Below are 14,616 nucleotides of genomic sequence, written 5' to 3' on the forward strand. Positions count from 1 at the left end.
TGGATGAAACCTACAACGGTATATATTTAAAAGTGCTTAAAATTCAGTTTTTCATTTTACGTTTTGATCTATAATACACAAACTTTAATCATTTTGTTTTGCTGTTGTTTCAGGTCACTTCAAGTGTTAAATTTGGATCACATTGGAAAATAGTTTGGGAAGCACTACATTAAAGCGACTGTGTAGGGCCTATGTAAATACAAGATTACAGGCAGCACAGTGGTTAGCGCAGTTGCTTCACAGCACCAGGGACCTGGGCTCGATTCCTGGCTTGGGTCACTGTCTGTGCAGAGTCTGCTCGTTCTCCCCATGTCTGCGTGGATTTCCCTCCGGGTGCTCCGGTTTCCTCCCACAACTCCCGAAAGACGTGCTTGTTAGGTGAATTGGACATTCTGAATTCTCCCAAACAGGTGCTGCAGTGTGGTGACTAGTAACTTCATTGCAATGTTGATGTCAGCCTACTTGTGACACTAATAAAGATTATTATCCCGTTAGGTTCAGCTGTGAAGTCTGAACTCCCAACTTTTTAAACAGAGACTAGGGTGCTACCAACTGAGCCCAAGCTGTCAGCACAAATCGGGCGTTCGCTCGCAAAACTGCACAAATCGCTCTCTTTAACCAGTCACTGGGAGATTAGAGCACCCAAGGGTTTTCCTGCTCATATTCTGGGCTTTTATATTTAAGTACCCAACGGTGCTGTATTCTAAACCAAATATTCTGCAAAACATCCCTAACGTCTAAGGGACTCCAGGGTATTTAAACCCAGTTGATGGGGTGATCAGCGTGCGGGTGACAGATGCTGATCTGTGCCATTATTCACACACGTCGAGCTCCAGCGACAGGCTCCCTCCCAGCAAGCGGCTGCTTTACCTCAGTGACCTGAGCTGCCGCCGGCCGCTGTCGGCACTTGGCTGCTCCGTATCTCATTAACAGCTCGGTAATCCACGGCCGCCCGATGTAAGAGTTGTGGGATCTCATACCGAGAGGGTAGGGAGGTTCGTGTTGTCCGCACTGTCTCTAAGCCAGGTCTTGGCCGATCGCTTGGCGCCAGCAGGCCCCAAATCCTCCCCAAGTCCGCACATGCGCAATGTGCGTCACCCGCCAGTTGATGCGCATGCGCGTCGAGCCAGCCTATGTTGTTCCGATTAATCAGACTGACAGATAAGCCTGAAGGTGCAAGAGGCTCTAAGACATTTAAAGGTATTAAATGACACACAGACTGATAACCGTGAGTTTCGGAACTAATGAAGAAACCTATTCTGATTTTAATAAAAAAATAAATCTTCATATAAATCTCTGCATTTTACTAATACACATTTATTGTGTTGTCCCAATTTAGACAATACTCTCTGAAATAATAAATAGCTTCCTGGAACTCGATGCTAACAAGACAGAAGCAATCCTGTTAACTCTTGCCAAACTGCGACCTCCAGTGCTGACGACAAGGGGGCTGGAGAAGGGGGTAGTGTCAGCGGTGTACGGAGCTATTTTGGACGAGGATAAGGCACCACTGGAAGGGATCAAAGCAAAGTGGGAGGAAGACTTCAGAGAGCTTATAGAGGAAGGGGTCTGGTGTGAGGTGCTCCGGAGAGTAAATGTGCGAGGTTGGGGCTGATACAGCTGAAGGTGGTATATAAGCGCATCTCACGAGGGCGAGGATGAGCCGATTCTTTGAAGGGGTAGAAGATGTGTGTGAACGTTGTGGGGGCGTCCCGCTAATCACGTTAAGATGTTTTGGTCCTGTCCAAAGCTAGAGAATTACTGGAAGGAGGTTTTTAGGGTAATTTCCAAGGTGGTGACTATGGGTAATCCCTAAATCCTTTTTGTCGTTTGTTTATGTAAACATGCGGACTAATGTTTCAGGGTTGGTGGGAGGATGGGATCGTTGTTATTAAGATTGCCATATTTGTTGCTGATTATTGTTTATTGTTGGTGGGTGTAAATTTGGGAGAAAATGTGAAAAAGGAGAATTAAAAAATATTTTTTTTTAAACTCTTGCCAAACTGCTCTACCACCTCTTCCAATCCTGAGTGATATCAGCATTTGGTTTAACCCCACAACCATCATGTGTTAGAGGTAATGTTGTTATGTATAGCTGAAGCTATACAATTTATATATATCTTCAATAAATTTAGAGTACCCAATTCTTTTTTCTCCAATCAAAGGACAATTTAGCGTGACCCCCCAATCCACCTAACCTGCACATCTTGGGTTGTGGGGGTGAGACCCACACAGACATGGGGAGAATATGCAAACTCCACACGGACAGTGACCCGGGGCCGGGATCGAACCCGGGTCCTCAGTGCCGAAGTACACAGATACACACAGAACATACAGTGCAAAAGGAGGCCATTCAGCCTATCGAGTCTGCACCAACCCACTTAAGCCCTCACTTCTACCCTATCCCCATAACCCAATAACCCCCTCTGAACATTTTTGGACACTAAGGGCAATTTAGCATGGCCAATCCACCTAACCTGCACATCTTTGGACTGTGGGAGGAAACCGGAACCTCCGGAGGAAACCCACGCAGACACGGGGAGAACGTGCAGACTCCGCACAGACAGTGACCCAGCGGGGAATCGAACCTCGGACCCTGGTGCTGTGAAGCCACAGTACTAACCACTGCGCCGCTGTGCTGCCCTAATTTATATATTTAATGCATAATTAGTTTTAGTGATTTTGCCAGGGCAGTGTGACCAATGTCTAGATCGAAGAAATGTTTATTTTGAAAGAAAGATTATTTATCGGGAGAAAGGAAATGTTGTGCTCCTATTCAACACAGTATTTCTTAAAGAAGGGTTGTCAATGTCTTCAGTTCTGATGAAGAGTTACAAACCTGAAGCATTTCTCTTTACATCTATTGTGTTTCTAGCATTTTCAGTTTTTATTTCAGTCTTCAATGAAGTTACGATTACGATCTATGTCGACAATGTTCCATATCTTGGGAGCCTCCACTCAATGAAGGCTGACATAGATGATGAAATTTATCATTACCTCCTAGATGTCAGCTCAGTCTTCGACCAAGCAAGGGAAAGAATACTTGAGGACCAGGATCTCAAACCTATAACTAAGGTTATGGTTTACAAGCTGAATGTAGGAAAAAGCAAGGTATTCCCGGTGAATGAGCTGGCACAGCGGGCTAATTTAGGGGGGATGCCATTTACGATAGTGAGGGATAGGTTTAGGTATTTGGGGATTCGGGTAGCGAAGGAATGGACGGTGCTCCACAAGTGTAACTTAACAAAACTGGTGGAGGAGGCTAGGGAGGATCTTAAGAGGTGGGATACACTGCACTTAACGCTGGCAGGGAGGGTCCAAGTGGTGAAAATGAATATTCTGCCAAGGTTCTTGTTTATCTTTCAAGCTCTCCCGATCTTTATACCAAAGGCCTTTGTTTGGAAAGTGGATACAATCATCTCTGACTTTGTGTGAGAGGGGAAGGTGCCGAGGGTGGGGAGAACCCTGCTACAGAGACAGAGGCAGCTGGGGGGGTTGCCGTTGCCGAACTTGCTTCATTATTATTGGGCGGCCAGTGTAGACAAGGGCGTGACGGTGGTGGGAAGGAGAAGGGGTAGAGTGGGTTAGGATGGAGGAGGAATCTTGTAAGGGGTCTAGTTTGAGGGCTATGGTGACGGCAGCGTTGCCAATGGCTCCGAGTAGGTATTCAAGGGGCCCGGTGGTGCAGTCCACGGTGAAGATATGGAATCAGTTATAGGGTGGAAGGGATGTCGGTGCTAACACCACTGTGCGAGAATCATGGGTTTGAGCCGGGGGGGGGGGGGGGGGGGGGGGGGGATAGTGTATACAGGAGGTGGAGGGAAGTGGGGCTGGTCAAGGTGAGGGATTTGTATTTGGAGGAAGGGTTCGTCAGTCTGGAGGAGCTGAGGGAGAGGGTAGAGCTACCGAGGGGGAGTGAGTTCAGGTATCTACAGGTTAGGGACTTTGCACGAAAGGTCTGGAGGGGATTCCCTAGGTTGCTGGGATACACCCTGCTGGAGCGACTGCTGCTTCCGGATGTGGAAGGGGAGGGAAGAATTGGGATAATGTACAAGTGGCTGGGGGAGCAGGGAGGCAAGCGGGTGGTGAAGATCAAAGAGAAATGGGAAGCAGAGTTGGGAGTGGAGATCAATTGGGGAGCATGGAGTGAGGCGCTGCATAGGGTAAGCGTGACCTCCTCATGTGCAAGGATGAGCCTGATACAGTTTAAGGTGGTGCACAGGGTGCATATGACTCAGGCGAGAATGAGTGGGTTCTTTCAGGATGTAGCAGATGAGTGTGAGAGGTGTGGGTGGGAGCCAGGGAATCATGTGCACATGGTTTGGGGTTGTGAAAAATTGTGAAGATTCTGGACGGGTGTGTTCGCAGTCTTATCCAGGACAGTGGAGGAGGAGGTGGACCCGGACCCTTTGGTGGCGAATCTTTCTGGAGTGGTGGTCCGCATCGCCACCGGGGCTTGGTTGGGTGACCTGTACGACTTCCTGTGATTAGAGAAGATAAAGTATGAGTTAAGGGGCTCTTCAGGGGGGTTTGAGGAAAGGTGGGGGATGTTTGTGACAGTGTTTGAGGGGCTGTTCGTTGCGGGGGGGGGGGGGGGGGGGGTGAAAAAGAGGAAAAATCTGTACAGGCTGCATAGTTGATTGTCGGGAAACATGTTTGTTTGTTCACTGTACCTTGTTTTGATACATGTTTGTACTAAAATACATTTTAAAAAACGAAGGTTATGGTTTACTGGGCAGCACGGTGGCACAGTGGTTAGCACTGCTGCCTCACAGCGCCAAGGACCCGGGTTTAATTCTGGCCTTAGGTGACTATGAAGAGCAGTTTTCTTCAAACTTTTTTTCCAGGGACCCATTTTTACCAACTGGCCAACCTTCGGGACCCAACCCGGCCGACCTTCGCGACCCGCCATTTTCTTTTACCTTGTTTGGTGCTGACAAAAATGGAGGAAATGGTTTTGGGTCCCTTTGGCCCCAATGGTCTCTTTGTCCCTTTAGTCCCTTTGGCCCCCCCCAAACTTGAAAAAAAAAGGCTATGACCATATGAAGAAAATTACGGCCCCACTGTGGATGCGCACTGATGATTGGGCACACATGCACGGTGCAGACAAATTTTTTTTATCTGTTCTTGGTCATTTTGAAGGCCGCTTGCAGTCACCATTATTAAAAGCCGGCTGCTGCGGCTGTTGCGAGCGGATTTGCGCATTCAGAAGCGCCACGATGGACGGCTCCACGACCCTCCCGACCCCCCCCCCGCCCACGGGTCACGGCCCCGAGTTTGACAATACCTGGTGTAGAGTTTGCACGTTCTACCTGCGCTTGCGTGGGTTTTCTCCAGGTGCGCTAGTTTCCTCCCACAGTTCAAAGATGTGCAGGTTAGGTGGATTGGCCACTCTTTTGAGGTCAACCAATCAAATAGAAGAAAGGAAACAAATTTAGGAACAAAGCAAAAAGGGCCGCTCCTTTTAGGGGCACTGCCCGAACATAACAAAGATTAACGGATACTTAAAAACATCAAATAAGAGTGCAATTAAAGGGGTCAATAAAGCACCCCAATCCCTACGGTGCCCACCGGGTAGGTGGATTGGCCATGTTAAATTGCCCCTTTGTATCCAAGGGTGTGTAGTTTAGGTTAAGGGGTTATTGGAATAAGGCTGGGGAATGGGCCTGGATAGAGTACTCTTTCAGAGGGTCGGTGCAGACTTGATGGACCAAATGTCTCCTTCTGTGCTGTAGGAATTTCATCATTTCTTTTGGAAAATATTTTTAGTGAGCTTTTAATATTTGATATCACAATTCACAGGGTCAAACAAGGTCAACATATATCAACAAAAGAAGAAGTTCCAACCGACAACTGTAATAATTGCCCCACTTAATGAAACTACTTCACTTGCAGACTTTACATTGCCAGACATGGCCAAAACATGTATTTACAGTGGTGTATGAACATTGTGGTTCAGGCATTAATTTGCCAGCAAACCAGTCTCTTGTAGTTTTCCACCCTTCTGCTTGAATCTCATGTTTTCTGTGGGTGCATTCATCACCCCCACACCCATGCCCCCCGCCCCCACCACGGTGCCTTCCACCTCTTTTTCTTTCTCTTCCTTGTTCCGTGACTTGCTCAGTCATCATCTCCCTCCCTACTTTATTGATTGCTGGCCGCAGACAGGTCGTGAAACAAGTTGGTGAACGGCTTCCCCGTGAAAGCCTTCGTCTGGCCCACAGATGGCGAATGTGATCTTCTCCAGCCTGAGAAATTCCGCCAGGTCGGACAGCCAGCCTTGGGTGATGCTGCCGATCGCCAGACGAGCAGGAGTCTCCAGCAGGCGAGAAGAGAGGCAAAGGCTAGGGCATCAGCCCTCCTCGCCATGAAGAGCTCTGGCAGCTCTGACACCCTGAAACCTGCCACTAGTGGGCATGGCTCCACCCTCACTCCCACATCTCTGAACATGGGCTGGATTCTCCCCTACCCGGCGTGACGGAGGGTGCCGGCGTAGGGGAGTGGCGCCAACCACTCAGGGGTCGCGCCTCCCCAAAGGTGGGGAATTCTCCCCACCTTTGGGGGCCAGCCCCGCGCCGGAGCAGTTTGCACCAGAAGACTGGCGCAAACACCCGGCGCCCCCGGCAGCGGGGCTGGCCGAAAGGCTTTCGGCGGTCGGCGCATGCGCCGGCAGTGACGTCAGCGGCAGCTGGCCGCTGACGTCACTGCCGGCGCATGCGCGATGCGGGGTTCTCCTCCGCGTCCGCCATGGCGGAGGCCGTGGCGGCGCGGAAGGAGAAAGAGTGCCCCCACGACACTGCCCCGCGGAGTGAGCGGGGGGCCCCGATCGCGGGCCAGGCCTCCGTGGGGGCACCCCCCCGGGTCCGATCACCCCCCGCCCCCCCAGGACCCCGGGGGCCTGCTCGCGCCACTGAGCCCGCCGTTCCAGAGGTGGTTTAAACCTCGGCGGCGGGAGAAGGCCTCCCAGTGGCGGGACTTCGGCCCATCCGGGCCGGAGATTTGAGGTAAGTTTTTAAAAAATGAAATCCCGCCGGCGCCAGCTGTTTTCACAGGCTGCCGGCGGGATTTGCACAACGCCGGTTTATGACCGGCGGGAGAATTCAAAAACCTGCGGGAGCGGAAATAACGCCGCTTCCCGCCGATTCTCCGACCCTGCGTGGGGTCGGAGAATTTCGCCCCATGTCTTCAAAGAAGGACGGCCAGTACTCGACAAGTCTGGGGCATGCCCAGTAAATGTGGGTGTGGTTGGCCGGGCTTCCCTGACACCATTCGCATTTGTCCTCCATCTCCAGAAAGAATCCACTCATTCGTGTTCTCATTGGGAGTGCTCTGAGCACCCTATTTAGTTGCATTAGGCTCAGGCCTGCACATGTGGAGATGAAGTTCGCCCTGTGCAGTGCTTCAATACAGAGTCCTCCCCCTTTCACCCTGCCTAGTTCTTTCTCCTACCTTTTTTTGTCTCGTCTGGGGTGAGCGTACCTCTTTTTAATTTAAAGTACCCAATTTATTTTTTCTCTAATTATGGGGCAATTTAGTGTGGCCAATCCACCTACTCTGCACATCTTTGGTTTGTTGGGGGTGCAGATACAGGGAGAATGTTCAAACTCCACATGGACAGTGACCTGGATCAAGCCGAGGTCAAACACAGGTCCTCGGCACCGTGAGGCAGCAGTGCTAACCATTGTACCGCCGTGTCGTCCCTCCATACCTCTTCGAACACAGATCCCTTCCCCCAGGTCACCTGTGTTCAGTAATCTTTCTTTTTTTAAGTGAGGGACCCCACTCAGCCAACCCCACGCCTGTGCCGTGCGCCCACCAACCAACCCCGGGGGCCCCAGATGTTACTTCTGTGGGCAGCCAAACACCCCCGACAACGCTGCTCGGCCCGGAGCGCCCTTTGCAAGGCCTGCGGCTAGAAGGGGCACTTCGCTGCGGTGTGCCAGGCCCGCTCAGTCGCCGCTATTGTTCCGACGTACTGCCAGTGGGCGCCACCATCTTCCCCTCCTCGGACCGCGTGCGGCCCGTGGGCACCGCCATCTTGTTCAACCCCCACCACGTGCGGCCCGTGGGCGCCGCCATCTTGCCCTCCCCAGGAGCATCAAGTGTTGCCATCTTGTCTTCCCCATGACACGTGTCGTTTGTGGGCGCCACCATCGTAGCAGGACCCATGCCCCCTGGGCACCCCATCGTTTGCCACCATCGACGACCAGCCGCGTCTCTCGCCTCGGTCACGATTGACCAGTCTCGACCACACAACCTAGCAACTGCCTCTACAAACGTGAAAATCGATGGGCACGAGATCTCCTGTCTGCTGGACCCTGAGAGCACCGAGAGCTTCATTCATCCCGATACGGTAAGGCGCTGCTCCCTTGTGGTACACCCCGCCAATCAGAGAATCTCCTTGGCCTCCAAGTCCCACTCCGTGGCGATCCGGGGGTACTGCATAGCCACTCTCACTGTCCAGGGCTTCCGCCTCTACGTCCTTCCCAACCTCTGCGCTGCCTTACTACTCGGCCTGGATTTCCAGTGCAACCTCCAGAGCCTAACATTGTAATTCGGCGGGCCCCGACCATCCCTTACTTTGTGCAGCCTCGCAACCTTAAAGGTCGACCCACCTTCCCTATTTGCAAACTTAACCCCAGATTGCAAACCCGTCGCCACCAGGAGCAGACGGTACAGCACCCAGGACAAGGCCTTCATCAGGTCCAAAGTCCAGCGACTGCTTCGGGAAGGCATCATCGAGGCCAGCAATAGCCCCTGGAGAGCCCAAGTGGTGGTGGTGAAAACTGGGGAGAAACACAGAATGGTCGTTGACCACAGCCAGACCATCATTAGGTACACGCAGCTCGACGGGTACCTCCTCCCTCGCATATCTGATATGGTCAATCAGATTGCACAGTACCGGGTTTTCTCAACTGCGGACCTAAAATCCGCCTACCACCAGCTCCCCATCCGTACGGCGGACCGCACATACACTGCCTTCGAGGCAGATGGCCGCCTCTACGACTTTCTCAGGGTTCCCTTCGGCGTCACCAACGGGGTCTCGGTTTTCCAACGGGAAATGGACCGAATGGTCGACCGGTATGGGTTGCAGGCCACCTTCCCGTACCTTGACAATCTCACCATCTGCGGCCACGATCAGCAGGACCATGACGCCAACCATGCCAAATTTCTCCACACCGCCACTCTCCTCAACCTAACTTACAACAAGGAGAAGTGTCTGTTCAGCACGAACCGCTCTGAGGCCCGATCCCGACCAAATACGTCCCCTCATGGAACCCCCTCTCCCCATTGCTCCAAGGCCCTCAAACGTTGCCTGGGGTTCTTTTCTTACTACGCCCAGTGGGTCCCAAATTATGCGGACAAGGCCTACCCACTCATCCAATCCACTCTTTTTCCCCTAACAGCCGAGGCTCACCAGGCCTTCAACCGTATTAAGGCCGACATCGCCAAGGCCGCGATTCACACAGTCGACGAGACGTTACCATTTCAAGTCGAGAGCGACGCATCAGACGTCGTTCTAGCCGCCACCCTCAACCAGGCAGGCAGACCCGTGGCATTCTTTTCATGAACCTTTCATGCCTCTGAAATTCGGCACTCCTCCGTCGAAAAAGAGACCCAAGCCATCATTGAAGCTGTGCGGCATTGGAGGCATTACGTGGCCGGCAGGAGATTCACTCTCCTCACTAACAACACACAGCGGGGCAAGATCAAAAACGATAAAATCTTGAGGTGGAGGATCGAGCTCTCCGCCTACAACTACGAGATTTTGTATCGCCCCGGTAAGCTCAACGAGCCCCCCGATGCCCTATCCTGAGGTACATGTGCCAGCGCACAGATGGACCGACTCTGGACTCTGCACGACAATCTTTGCCACCCGGGAGTCACATGTTTGTATCACTTCATCAAGGCCCGCAATCTGCCCTATTCCGTTGAGGAAGTCAGGGAAATCACCAGAGACTGCCAGGTCTGTGCGGAGCGCAAACCGCACTTCTACCAGCCAGACCGTGCGTGCCTGGTAAAGGCCTCCCGCCCCTTTGAATGCCTCAGCGTGGATTTCAAAGGGCCCCTCCCCTCCACCGACCGTAACACGTACTTCCTCAGTGTGGTTGATGAGCACACCAGATTCCCCTTCGCCATCCCGTGCCCTGATATGACGTCTGCCACCGTCATCAAAGCCCTCAACACCATCTTCGTTCTGATAGGCTTCCCCGCTTACGTCCATAGCAACAGGAGATCCTCATTCATGAGCGGTGAGCTGCGTCCGTTCCTGCTCGAGCAGGATGACCAGCTATAACCCCCAGGGAAACGGGCAGGTGGAGAGGGAGAATGGGACGGTCTGGAGGGCCATCCAGCTGGCCCTACGGTCCAGAAATCTCCCGGCCTCCCGCTGGTAGGAAGTCCTCCCTGATGCACTGCACTCCATTTGGCCGCTCCTATGCACTGCGACTAATGACACACCCCATGAACGTCCCTTTGCCTTCCCCAGGAAGTCCACATCCGGGGTGTCGCTTCCGACTTGGCTCGCAGCTCCAGGACCCGTACTCCTCCGTAAGCACATACGACTCCACAAGGCGGATCCGTTGGTTGAAAGGGTACAGCTGCTCCACACCGACCCACAGTACGCTTACGTAGCGTACCCCGACGGCCGCCAAGATACTGTCTCCCTCAGGGACCTGGCACCAGCAGGTTCCACACACACACACCCCTCCGGCTCGACGCCACCCTCCCCTCCCCCAGCGCACCCAGCCGCAACTCACGCCCCAGGACAATCCGTCCTCGCCCTGCCCACGCCCGAGGGTGACGAGGATTTTGGCACGCTCCCGGAGTCATCAAGGACCAGACCAACACTGGAATCGCCGCCACCACTGCGGCGGTCCCAGCAGCAGATCAAGGCTCCAGACCGACTGAACCTGTAACTTGATCGGGACTCTTGAAACGTTATCCTTCTGTATAATTCTCCTCTACCCCGCTGGACTCAATTTTTTATTCTCTGTATTTTAAAACATGTACTTGTATATAGTTCTCCACCACCCCCGCCGGACTCAATTTTAACAGGGGGTGAATGTGATAGTCACCACTGATGTATATATTATGTGATTTGTGGTAAGGCCCTGTACTACGGTACGGGGGTAGTTCCCTGCCTGCTGGTTCCGCCCAGTAGGCGGACTATAAATATGTGTGCTCCCCGTACAGCAGCCATTTTGCCAGCTGCAGTAGGAGGTCACATATCTTAGTGTATTAAAGCCTCGATTGCATTCAACTCTGGTCTTTGTGTAATTGAGCGTGCATCACTGCCCTTATAATAATCCCCACACTCCTATATGCTTCAGACACTTGGACAACCTATAACAGGTACCTCAAAGTACTGGAGATGAACCATCAGCAGTTCCCTCAAAGGGTCCTCCAAATCTGGTGGCAAGAAAGACGGTCCAACAGCAGCATCCTCTCCCAGGCCAACACGCACAGCATCGAGCCACTAATCACTTAAAACCAGCTCCACTGGACAGGGCATGCTATCAGATTCAAGAAGCAGCCACTCTACTAGGAACTCAGCCAAGGCAGGAAGCTCCCAGGAGGACCATGGAAATGCTTCAGGTATATGGTCAAAGCATCTCTGAAGAGGTCAAACATTCTCACTGATTCATGGGAATCCCTGGCTTGTGGCTGACCAAAATAGACAAGGTTCATTTGGGAAAGCCCCGAACACAGAAAGAGACTTCACGCAGAGGCAAAGTTGAGGCAACAGAGAGCACGCACAAACATCCAAACAACTCATCAACATGATTCTTCAAGCCTGTTGCAGTCTTCAAATTGCGATTTGAACTTCTCTGGCATTTCAGAACCCACTGAACCAGAGAGGAAGCAAGTCATTCTCAATCCCAAGAGGCTGTCTATGAATTAAAACAGACCAGCCAGTGTTAATGGTGCGGTAAATATATCGTTATGCTAACAGGTGAATGCTTTGTTTGATTAAGCACTTTGAGCACTGGGGGATGGGAGGAGAATTGTAAAACTGAATTATTCACCGCGCACTCTCAGTAAAATAAAGCTCTGAGGGCAGCGCGGTGGCGCAGTGGGTTAGCCCTGCTGCCTTCCAGCGCCAAGGTCCCAGGTTCAATCCCAGCTCTGGGTCACTGTCCATGTGGAGTTTGCACATTCTCCCCGTGTTTGAGTGGGTTTTGCCCCCAGAACCCAAAGATGTGCTGGTTACGTGGATTGGCCACGTTAAATTTGCCCCTTAATTGGAAAAATTAATTTGATACTCTCAGTTTTTAAAAAAGCTCTGCGTTTTGGTTTCGACTTCACCCACCAGCTTGGATCTATCAATAGCCATTACTGCCCCAAATGGGCAAATTATCTCGTCCTGGCCTTGAGCAAAAGTAGGGTCGCAGAGGTGTCAAGGCCAAAGTGTTTCTAGGTTATGAAAAACAGTTAATATTTTTTTAAAAATAAATTTAGAGTACCCAATTATTATTTTTTTCCAATTAAGGGGCAATTTAGCGTGGCCAACCCACCTAACCTGCACATCTTTGGGTTGTGGGGGTGAAACCCACGTAGAAATGGGGAGAGTGTGCAAACTCCACATGGACAGTGACATGGCCGGGTCCTCAGCGCCGCAGTCCCAGTTCTATCCACTGTGCCACATGCTGCCTTTGAAATACAGTTAATATTGATAACCAGGCTGTGACAATAAAAAGGAAACAAGAGCTGAATTAAAGAGTGACTGCCTTGACCTCAAGACAGCCTTCATAGAATCGTAGAATTCTTACAGTGTAGGAGGAGGCAATTCTGCCCATTGAGTCTGCACTGACCCTCTGAAAGAACACCCTACCCAGGCCCACACAGCCCATGCCCTAGCCTCGTAACTCCACCAAACCTGCACATCTTTGGACACGAAGGGACAATTTAGCATGGCCAATCCACCTAACCTGCACATCTTCAGACTGTAAGAGGAAACAGAAGCACCCGGAAGAAACCCACGCAGACACGGGGAGAATTTGCAAGCTCCACACAGGTAGTCACCCAAGATCGGAATTGACGGATTCCTGGTGCTGTGAGGCACCAGTGCACCACACCACCCTAAGTTTACCAACTAAATTTAGCATCAAGGTGCCCTTTAATTGAAGTTGATGGGAATCGGGGAAGGTTCTCCACTGATTAGAGTCATATCTGGCACAAAGGAAGTCGGTTGTCGTAGTTGGAGATCAATCATCTCAGTCCCAGGATGTCTCTGTAGGAGTTCCTTAGGGTAGGTACGACCATCTTCAGCGTATTTATCAAATGATGCCCACCATCATTTTTAAATATTTTTATTGGAGTTTTAACACAATATCAAACTTTACACAAGACAGAACAAGCAGAGAAAAATAGAAACAAACAAAAACAATCGAAACAGCATATTATTTACAGGTTGTCACAATGTCTGTGACCCTGGTCCCCGCGGTCGCGTTTCCTTAACAATTGTATACATACAGAAAATGTTGTATTTATATTTATAGTGATCAAGGGAGTCATGTTAAACCCTACGTTTTCGAGGGTGGGTAGGCGGTACCACCTCCCCAGTTTCTTATATGTGAGAGGGGCATGTGTTACTCCCAGCATGGGGCCCTCCTCCCAATTCCTCTCAGCGTACCCGAACAGGCGCCGGGGTGTGGCAACTAGGTGCTTTTCACAGTAATTTCATTGCAGTGTTAATGTAAGCCTACTTGTGACACTAATAAAGATTATTATTATTCTCAGCGACTCTCCCCATCCCCCCACCATGCCCCCCCCCCCCCCCCCCCCCCGGTTGCTGGCAAAATTGCTGGGTTTGGCAAAATTTCTCCACGAGTCGTAGAATCTCTCCTCGGATCCAGTGATTGAGAATTGAGAATTTTATCTTTTTTTAAAAATAAATTTAGAACACCCAATTTCTTTTTTTCCAATTAGGGGACAATTTAGCGTGGCCAATTCACCTACCTGCATATCTTTTTGGGTTGTGAGAGTGAGACCCACATAAACATGGGGAGAATGTGTAAACGTCTCATGTCAGTGACCCGGGGCCGGAATCTAACCTGTGTTCTCGGCACCGTGAGGCAGCAGTGCTAACCACTGCGCTACCGTGCCTGTGTGTGTAGAGTTTGTACATTCTCCTGTGTTTGGGTGGATCTCATTCCACAACCCAAAAATGGCCATACTAAAATTGCCCCTTAATTGGAAAAAACATGAATTGGGTACAAGCAAATTACTGCGGCTGCTGGAATCTGAAACGAAAGGGAAAATGCTGGAAAATCTCAGCAATTCTGGCAGCATCTGTAGGGAGAGAAAAGAGCCAACGTTTCGAGTCCGATTTCTCTTTGTCAAAGCTAACAGACAGAGTGGGAAATATTTATACTGTGGAGTGAGAATGAAAGATGAGTCATAGCCACAGAAACCCAGGGAAACCGGGTGCTAATGGCCACAGAAACAAAGGGGAAAGAGTGCTAATGGCAGTCCCCAGAGAGGACAAAAGATGTGAAAGGTCAAACAGCAGGGAAACTAACATCAGAGGATGAACTGTAGGTGTGGGGGGAGGGGAAGGGGGAAGCAAAGAGCAGAAAGGTGCAGGAAAGAAAGAAATGGTAAAAGACAGTT

This window comes from Scyliorhinus canicula, chromosome 9 (genome assembly GCF_902713615.1).
Source record: "Scyliorhinus canicula chromosome 9, sScyCan1.1, whole genome shotgun sequence".
In the NCBI taxonomy this organism is placed as follows: domain Eukaryota; kingdom Metazoa; phylum Chordata; class Chondrichthyes; order Carcharhiniformes; family Scyliorhinidae; genus Scyliorhinus; species Scyliorhinus canicula.